This window comes from Octopus bimaculoides, chromosome 13, assembly GCF_001194135.2.
Source record: "Octopus bimaculoides isolate UCB-OBI-ISO-001 chromosome 13, ASM119413v2, whole genome shotgun sequence".
In the NCBI taxonomy this organism is placed as follows: Eukaryota; Metazoa; Mollusca; class Cephalopoda; order Octopoda; family Octopodidae; genus Octopus; species Octopus bimaculoides.
In genome coordinates, this window is record NC_068993.1 from 5621228 (window position 1) to 5629095 (window position 7868).

Below are 7868 nucleotides of genomic sequence, written 5' to 3' on the forward strand. Positions count from 1 at the left end.
CTTTTTTCTTTCTATTTTCCAAGTTCTTTTCTTTTTGAATTCCATGTAATCTCGAGACTTTCAGTGTTGAAACTAAAGGATGGATTATTATTATTATTATTATTATTATTGTTGTTGTTGTTGTTGTTGGCAGTAAATTGGCAGAATTGTTACAGTGTTGGACAAAATGCTTCTTCCAGCTTCGTGTTCAGAGTTCAAATGCTGTCGAGGTTGACTTTGTCTGTCGTCCTTTCGGAATAAGTAAAATAGACACCATTTGAGCGCTGTGGTCAATGTAATTAACCTACTCCCTTTCCACTAGAATTGTTAAGGCAGTGAACTGGCAAAATCGTTGGAGCATCAAACAAAATACTTTCTGGAATTTCTTAAAACTCGTTAAATACTTAGTTAAAAATTCATCCGGGGTTGATAAAGGGCCAGTCAATTACTGGGGGTCGATATGATTGACTTGCTCTCGTCTCTCAAAATGCAGGCCTTGTGCTGAAATTAGAAATTAGAATTATTATTATATTAAGGAAGACGGCAAGTTGGCGGAATTGTTAGCACGCCGGACAAAATGCTTAGCGGTATTTCGTCTGTCTTTACATTCTGAGTTCAAATTCCGCTGAGGTTGATTTTGCGTTTCATCCTTTCGGGGTCGATAAATTAAGTACCAGTTGCGTACTGGGGTCAATCTAATCGACTGGCCCCCTCCCCCAAAATTTCAGGCCTTGTGCCTATAGTAGAAAGGATTATTATTATTAAGGTGGCAAGCTGGTTGAATCGTTAGTGTGTCAGACGAAATGCTTGGCACCATTTCTTCCAGCTCTTTACATGCTAAGCTCAGTTCCTGCCAAAGTCAACTCTGCCTTTTGTCCCTTCAGGAATCGGTAAAATAAAATCCCAATCATTGCTGGCCTTGTGCAAAAGGTATAATTTTTTTTTTTCCCTAGGAAATAACATCCTAATCAGCTTTGCAACCTTGTACTCTTCTGTTGCAAAATATTTTAGAAACTTTGAAAACCTGGTTTATTTAAGAATTAATTTGTGAAATTTAGGCTCTGTTGAGTGTTTATCTTAGAGTCTTTAATTTCTAGTTTGTAAAATGGTTTAATTACCATTCTGAAGGGAGCAAGCAGGTAGAATCGTTAGCACACAGGTGAAATCGCTTAGCAGCATTTCCTTTTGGCTCTTTCTGTTCTCAGTTCAAATTCCGCTAAGGTCAACTTTGCCTTTCATTTTTCCAAGGTTGATTATAATAAGTACCAGTTGAGCATTGGGCTTCATGTACTTGACTAACTCCCCCACCCGCCCCCTAAAAGCAGGCCTTAAGCCAAAGAAGGCAGCAAGGTGGCAGAATTCTTATCAGTATTTCTTTTGGTTCCTCATGTTCTGTGTTCAAATCCCACTGAGGTTGACTTTGCCTTTCATCCTTTCAAAGGTCGATGAAATAAGTACCAGTAATGCGCTGGGGTCGATGCAATCAACTTATCTCATCCCCCGAAATTGCTGACCTTGTGCCAAAATTTGAAACCATTCTTGCTATTCTAAGAGGGCAATGGATTGGTAACTTCATTAGAGCATCAGACAAAATACCTTGCAGTATTTATTCCAGATCTTTATGTTCTGGGTTCAAATCTTGCTGAGGTCATCTTTACCTTTCATACTCTCAAGGTCATTAAAATAAAGTACCAGTGTTTTCCCTATTTTCTCTTCGTGTTAGAATATAAGCTGGAAGTTAGGACTTTGAAGACATAAAGGAATTTCTTTTTCTTTTTACTTATGTCTCATAATTAAGTGTAGAAGGATCGTTCCTCTTAAATGGTAAAGACATTTGGTGCTGGCTTCCAGCTTGCACCAGCTGTCCCCCCCATATTAAACATGCTTGCAACAGTTGGAGAACAATGAGTGTTGAATTAATTGCTGTCAAGAAACTCAGAGTTCTGAATTTGTTGCATGCCTGCATCATTTAATAAATATATTCTCTGTCAGGCACGAGCTACCCTTTTTGAGAATTGGGTCACATGAGACATGGCTCATCATCTGGTAGGATGTACTGCTAAAAAATTTCAAGGTAATTTTTCGTTGGATGTGTTATTCAGAAAGTCTTGAGGGTTGCATGTGGCTGTGAGCCAAAGGTGGCCCATGACTACTCTGTATTGTACAATTGTTAAAGGGTTATTTTCGTAACTTGTTGACATGTTTCAATTTGTATATATGATTGCTACAGCTTCATTTAAACTCCCTTTAATTGTAGGCAGTTATGGCAATATCATTAGTGAATATATGTTACACCACACACACTCATACACAGAAATGTTTTTTCAAAGAGAAGGTAGAGCCAAAACTCTATGAGAGTTGTCAAAGTTAAGGTAAGACTCTCAACTCCTCAGCTTCACTCTAAGTTCCTCTTTATTTGAGAGGAATAGCTACCTGGGTAGATTTCCCATACAACAGGAGGAAACATCAGCCTAAGTGGTTAGCTTCCAGTTTTGGTTTCTGGTTTAAAGTTGTTTTTCCCTTTCAGTGTTAAGCTTTTCCTGCTGATAGTTCTCAAAAGGCGGGAAGGGGTTACTCAATATTTCGATTATTAGACAGGTGTTTAGAACATAATTTAAGGAAAGTTTCTTGCATAGAATTACGATGGGAAGTTTTAATTTAAATATGAACACTTTAAAACCTGGGCTTTAGTATCCGGGAACTGCAAGTGGCTATTGAAAAGGGTTAATGTCTTTGGACAAGACCTGAATATTACCAAACTTTCTCTTGGCATTTCAGGGATGCTGCTTGTGAGACCTTATGTAAAATCATTTGTCTACCATATAAATGTTTTGAATAAATATTTATTAATACACATATGCTCACAAGTAAAGACACAGTTGCAAAACAAGGTGGGAAAAATAGTACTCAATACCAAAAGTAGAGTAGTATACAGTTTATTAAAGCTGAAAAAAATCTTCACAAACTGTTACTCAGTTTCATCTGATCATTTGTTAGTGTGTAGTAAGTGTGTATCTATGCGATGGTGCTTTGCAGAAGGTATAACTTTTAGATTCTTAGAAGATCTATAATCATTTGATAGTTTATTTGCTAGTTTGAGAAGCAATTGACTTTATTTTGGAGCAGTGATCAAGATGGCACTGCTAAAACTGGCAGGGAATGGAATTAATAAAGCCACTGGATTAATATTTGCACCTTCAGCTTGAATTATTCTTCAAAATTCTCATAGTCTGGCAGATTCATGCAAATACTTTCCAAATTACAATGGCAGTTTTCTTCCAATTTTTTTTATATCTCTGAAGAGAGTGCAGACTCTCTGGGTGTTGCCCATTTTTACACTTACCTCTAAAATTACAAGGTTATAAAATGAGGCCTTACGTTCAACAAATACATTTGTTCTTGCCAATTTGAATAGTTGCAAGGCTGGTTTTTTTTCTTTCTTTTTTTATAAATTGGCAGTTTCTCTTGTACTAACTTGCTCTATGCCATCTCTCATCACTAAATAGAACTTATAATAGAACTGCTATCTTCTTTCCTTTCTGTCTTTCCTCCAAACTCCTCTTGTGGTTGATGTCTTCTCAATTTTAGTTCTCTCTTCTCCCCACAGAATTGCACACCTTAACTGGGTCATGTTTGCTTGATCTTACAGCAGTTACTGTTAGTAATGGTTGGCCAGTTCAAATATTTTACTTCTGTAGGGAGAAAACAACAAAATTGAAGGCTTGAATTGAGCCCTAAAGAGTCTTTGTGTAGCATGTAAAGGTGGTGAGCTGGTGGAACCATTAGCGTGCTGGGCAAAGTGCTTAGCAGCAATTAGTCTGTCTTTATGTTCTGAGTTCAAACGCCACTGAGGTCAACTTTGACTTTCATCCTTTCGAGGGTTGATAAATTAAGTACCAGTTGAGTGCTGGGGTCAGTGTAATTGACTTAACGCCTTCCCTCAAAATTGCTGGCCTTGTGCCAAAATTTGAAACCAATGTTATTATATGCAAACTGTTATAATACCTGGTAGTTGTTTTAACTTTCTTAGTCTTGGTTTTAGATATTGGTAATTTAGGTGCTATAGGATAAATCTAATCATTTCCACCTCTCCAAAAAGCTGCCATGGGATTCTGTCCTACTGTCTCTAGATAAATGTATAGGTAACTTTGTCAGGATCTTAACCTTTTCATCCTGCATGTGCACGTTTCCAGGCATGATTTCATTTCACTGTAACCTTTGGAAGACACAAAAGCAGGCAACCACATAGTTTTTGTGTTTGCAGCTGAAAATACCGAGGTTTCTGTTAATTAGCAAGCCATAAACACAAAACTACATAGCCACCCTCTATTGTGTCTTCCAGGGACAGTCAAAAAGGAAATTACCTGCTAAAGCATACTTGTGAGTTTAATGGGTTAACCACTTTGTGTTAACAATCTCCTCTTCATCCAGTAAGTACCAGTAATATACTGAAGCTGGTTCAAGTGATTACACTCCCATCTCCTTTTAAAAATTAGCTTGGTTTGGGCTTTGTTGAAAGAAATTTCTATTGGCGTTTCACAAATAAGATGTTGAGAGAAATTCGTTAGATGTTGAGTGAAACTCGTTACTTGTTGAAACTCGTTAGTCTAGAAACTATTGAGCTTTTGTGAATTGTTTTCAAAAATAAGCATTTTTTTACATCCTTTTTTTTTTTTAATGCTACAGTGGATTAAACGCAGCCTGTTGAATTCAAAGTGTCTATAAGTGAAGTTGTCCTGTGGACATGTTTTCATTACATCAACTAATAAATATTTTGAGTTCTTCTCCAGTATCGGTCATTTTTGTGACATATTTTGGCTGTAGTTTGGTTTCTCCTTGTCCAAGTTCTCTTCCAGTTTAGCTGTCAGGTATAAATAAGTTTGTCATCTTGCAGTGTGGTGACACACTGTCATTGTATCCCCAGTGTGTGGTTGTAAGTTGGAAGGGCAGGGAGATCTGGATCAAACTAGAAGCTGGAGCTCGAAGCACTTGTCCCTGATGATGACCTTTTGGCTGCTTTTTGTTATTTTTGTTGTTGTTAAACCTTAGCTCTGCTTTCATCAAGTAATCTTATGATCAAAGGTACTCCAGTTGTGACCATCCTGTCTTTTTCCTGTGTAGAAGGGATCCAGAGCCACATTATTGTTATTGTTGCTGCCAATTTTTTTGCATTCTGAGTTCAAATCCCTCTGAAGTCAACTTTACATTTTCATCCTCCTGTTTAAATTAGTTTTTATTACTATTAAGGTGGTGAGTTGGCAGAATCGTTAGCATGCCAGCCGAAATGCTTAGAGGCATTTTGTCTGTCCTTATGTTCTGGGTTCAGATTCCACTGAGGTCGACTTTGCCTTTCATCCTTTCGGTGTCGATAAATTAAGCACCAGTGAAACACTGGGGTTGATGTAATCGACTGGTCTCCTCCCCTCAAATTTCAGGCCTTGTGCCTATAGTAGAAAGCATTATTATTGTTATAAATACAGTCAAATCAACATTTCTGATCAGAAAATGAATTTTACGATTGTTTTGCCTTCGTATTTCAAAGAGAAAACCTGAATGTTTTTCTAAGAATGTGCTGTGAGTTGATGAGCTTTTGGGTGTCTGTGTATTTATAATTTTAAATGAAACCCTTGTGAAGTTAACTGCAATACTGTTTTTTTTGTTTTTTGTATGTTTTACTATTGTATATTTGTACTTTGGGACCCAACTATGTGCAGGGGACTCATATGAATTTTGTTGTGTATTTTCAGCATTGAATCTTATTGTTAATTATGTAGACAAGGTCATTGAAAATTAATTAGTGAAATATGATGCCTGAACTATTTGACCATTAATTAGATTGGCATTCCATTAACTTTTCCATAATAATATTTCTAATGAAATTCTGAAATGCACTATCCACATGTTTCAATTAAGTTTGGTAGTAATTAGTAATTTGGAGGGATTCAGTTAGATAATTAATTTTTTCCATTGTTAAGTGTGGTCTAATGGTTAGGCAACTGGGCTCTCGATTGTAATGTCATGGGTTTCAATCCGTGTCAATGTGTAATGTTCTCTTGGGCAAGGTATTTTACTTTTCATTTCTCCTGTCTATTCTGCTGGAAATAAATACTTACAGCAGCTGGGGTTAACTCTGTGATTGGCTGGGGTCCTTTCCAAGGGGTGGTGGAAACTTTAGTACTTTGTCTCTTGTGCTCTTTGAGAACAAGGATAAACTCTGACCTAATGAGTCCATGTGCTTAAGACAGACCTATTTATCTGCTTTTTTTCTTTCTTTTCTTTTTTATCATGTAGCTGCTGTTTGTGTCCCCACCATCACTTGACAACTAATTTTGGTGTATTTACATCTGTGTAACTTAGCGGTTTGGCAAAAGAGACCGATAGAATAAGTACTAGGCTTACAATAAGTACTAGGCTGCAGTCAAATGACTGAAACGAATAAAAGAAAGCAAACAAATGCCTCTCAAGTAGGGAAAGGATTTTAAGTATGAATATCTCAAAAATGGGTTTCATATTATAAAACCAGATGTGGTTTATTGGGGGTGGGTGTTTAGACCCAAAGGGGTTAAACTGAGCCAGCTGGGAATTTTAATAAAACTCCTCTTCTTCTGCTTTCTCTAGTTATCTTATGGAGGACCGTGTTTTACTTCAGTTTCTTTTTTTCCTTCCGTTTCTTTGGATAAAACATTCACTGAAAGCAGCCCAAAGGACAGCGGTCAAACGAGATCTACTGGATTTTTGTGACTCTTGCTTTTGTTTCTTTGTGTTTTTTTGAACATTTTTGTATTACCAAGTAAAGGATTATTTATGCAGACTCTGCTGGTATGTGTGTGTATGGGGGGTGGGGGGTGGGATGGCTGAATTTGGCAGTTTCATGTATCCTTAGGCACACCATCACTCTCTATACATACATAAACACACTGGTTTGTACTCTTGCCAACATTAATTAAACTCTCTAAATATTATTATTCACCCCGTTTTACATATATATATATATATATATATATATATATATATATATATATATATATGCTTTGATTTCTTTGAAAAAGAAAAAACAAACAATAACTACTCCTTCCTTCTTTTCTTTGCTGAGACTTTTAATTAAAAAATATTAATTTTTTTTTCTTTGTTGCCAAATTAAAATTTCAGGACAGTTTTAATTTATACTATCACTTTTTGTAGTTTGGAGAGTTTCTCAGAATTAGTGGAAACCTCAGCTACTTTGGCTTACAGTTCTCAGTTTCATATCCTGCCAAAGTTGACCTTTGCCCTTCATTCGGCAGAGGCCAACAAAATATATATCTACACATACCAGTTATGTGCTGAGGTCAATTTGGTCAACTATACTGCTCCTTCAAGAGTTGGCCTTGTGAAAAATCAATGTAGGCAAGCTCTGTAGAACAGCACTGGATTAAGGCACCCTTTGAGCCTTAATCCCTTGGTTAATCCCAAATCCTGGTTAAATGTTAGGAACATTCATTTCACTCACGCTATCAATGTTCTTGAGGAAAAGCATGAACATCTCACAATCTCATTCTCTTATATGGTTTTTGTTGCGGCCTTGTGTTTTGAAGTATGAAATCTTGTACTCTTCTTGCATTTTACTTATTTCAACCTACAGCCTGAGGCCATGCTGGGGCAACACACACACAAAAGAATTCATGTATGTTTTAATTTCACTATCTTCAATATATCTTGAATATTATTATTATTTTTTCCTTTTTCCTTTTTAATGCAGCTTGCATTCTGTGAAATAACTTTTTTAAAATTCTGTTAAATTTCTGTTAAATACAAATATGAACATTAGATTTCTTAAGTGAAATTAATTTTTTTAAAAATGAAACCACTTTCTCTTTTCCATCTAAACCTTTTTTTTTTTTTTTTTTTTT